The sequence below is a fragment of the Penaeus vannamei genome, chromosome 34, assembly GCF_042767895.1.
Source record: "Penaeus vannamei isolate JL-2024 chromosome 34, ASM4276789v1, whole genome shotgun sequence".
NCBI lineage: Eukaryota > Metazoa > Arthropoda > Malacostraca > Decapoda > Penaeidae > Penaeus > Penaeus vannamei.
Window position 1 is genome coordinate 28078514 of NC_091582.1, and position 2500 is coordinate 28081013.

General features: G+C 25.6%; 1 protein-coding gene across 5 annotated transcripts in view; it reads right to left on the reverse strand.

Moving 5' to 3' along the window:
• LOC113826277 (frizzled-5) overlaps positions 1–1055 on the reverse strand; it is a 135710-nt gene extending 134655 nt beyond the window's left edge. For 2 of the 5 annotated variants that reach the window (XM_070113660.1, XM_070113659.1), the window contains exon 1: positions 501–703. The gene's annotated coding sequence lies outside the window, so the exon portion shown is untranslated. Of the gene's footprint in view, positions 1–496 lie in introns of all 5 variants that reach the window. The other 3 variants (XM_070113658.1, XM_070113661.1, XM_070113662.1) reach the window with 3 other exon arrangements.
• Positions 1056–2500: the final 1445 nt, after the last annotated feature.

A 2500-nucleotide genomic window follows, 5' to 3' on the forward strand; every position in this document is an offset into this window, starting at 1 on the left:
TAATAATAACAATAATAATGATAATAATAACAATAATAATGATAATAATAACAATAACAGAAATGATGATAATAATAGTTATGATGATAATAAGAATGAAAATAAACATTATAACAACATAAGCAACAAATCCCCATCACCAACACCACCAATAACAACAATAATGATAATGATAATAATGATAATAAAAGTAACAATATTAACAATATTGATAATAATAATGATGATGATAATATTAATAAGGATTATGATAATCATGATGATGATAAAAAAATAATGATAATAATAACAACAGTAATTACTATTATCATTATGAAGATGATAATGATAATGATATAATAACCGCTGAAAACAACATCAATGCACTGAAGTAATTAGAAAACAAGACACCATTCCCATAGGCCTATCCTTTGCTCAGATTTGGCCTTATTTATTGACGTAATTTTGCCAGACTAAAATCCCCCCCCCCCCCCTCTCCGTCCTGAAAAAAACACACTTACCTTGATTTTTTTCTCGAAGTTTGTGTGTCTTGTCAAAAAAATACACGTTACATATACAAATAAAAAGCAGTTTGTATTCACACTTTCACTTGAACTAATGTCACTGCACGTAATACAACTACAGACCGAAACTGTCAAGAATAAATTGTCAAAAAGTGTCAAGCGAGTTGTGACTTCTTGCAATCTATAAAAGCCGTCGATGACTGTCTAGAAGTGACAGCCCAAACTGACTCTGTTTTGATAAGATTAGCTCCGAACAATCTCACCTTCCTCTCGTTTTCTTTCGGGCGAGTGTCAGAGATCTTCGTACGAGGGGGGACTCATGTAAACTGATTATCTCCTATATGTATACTCTTCAATTACTTTATTCCAGTTGTGTGTTGTTTATATGCACTAGTTTTGGTTCTGTCTTTTTGTTTGTGTGTGGTTTATTGAGTTCGTATAACTAACTTGAATTAAATTGATATCTTTAGAGAATAAATTAACACAAAATAAATATTATTCACGAAACATGTTCCACTCTGTTCGTTCACCTTTGAAATTTGACCTGTAAGTAATGTTATTTACTGCATGAGTGACAAGATTACACCGTGTTATCAGGGAATATTATGATAAAGTGTGATAACAGGCCATAGATAAGGGTGTGAATCTACCCAGCCAATGTGATAAGTGGCTGTGATTAAAAGTACATCATTTTTTTTAACCAGTTTAATATCATTATTATAATTATCACTTTCCTGCACCTAAATTTTAACGTAAATAATTAGGATAAAACGGAATAATCCAATATTTGTGTTTATTTTGTCTTTTATCATGGGTTAAAAAAAAGACTGGGTGGAATGCAAAAGGAGTGCTGGCGATACAGCTTTAAAATTGTCAATATGTTTATTAATTTTTAGAAAACGTTTGGTTTGTATGCTCGTGAAAATGATGAAAAAAGATGGACGACCCTTTGGTATGATTATCATTATTATCATTTTTATTATTGTTATGATTATTGTTATCAAAATTATTATCATTGTTATCATTATTATCATTATTGTTATTAACATTTTTATCATTGTTATAAGTGTTATTGTTATTATTTTCATTATTGTTCTTCTCATTAATATTATCATTATCATTATAATCATTATTACTATTGTTATTATTATAATCATTATTACTATTGTTATTATTATAATCATTATTACTATTGTTATTATCGTCATCGCTTTTATGATAATTGTAGTTGTTGTTATTGCTTTTATCATTATCATCATCATCATTGTCATTATCATTATCTTTATTGTTGTTGTTGTTGTTCTTCTTCTTCTTCTCATTATTATTATCATTATTATCATTATCATTGTTATTATTATTATCATTATTGTTATCATTATTATTATCATTGTTATTGTTATTTTATTGTTATTGTTACTATTTTTATTAATATTATTACAATATTCTTTATCTATACTATTGTTATAATGCCGATAATGATGCTTATTGTTAACAATTATCAAAATTAGTATCATTACTGCTATCATTATTATTGTTATGATTACTTCTTTTATTATTGTTATTGTTATTATCTTCACTATTGATCTTATAATTATTACTTTTATTATTACCGTTGTTATTGTTATTGTTTTTTTATCAGCATTATTATTATAACTATCGTCATTATTATCATTATTATGATTATCATAATTTTTATTGTTATTGTTATTGATATCAATATTACGATTATCTTTATTTTTATTATTATCATCATTATCATCATCATCATCATTATAATCATTATGATTATTGTCATTGCTATTATCATAATTTTTATCATTATCATTATCATTGTTATTATTATTACTATCATTATCATCATTATCATTTCGTTGTTATTGTTGTTCTTACTGATGTCGTTTTTCTTCTTATTATATTATTGCTATCATTACTATAATTGCTATTTTCATTATTTTTACTATCATCAATATTATCATTATTATTGTTGTCATTATCAT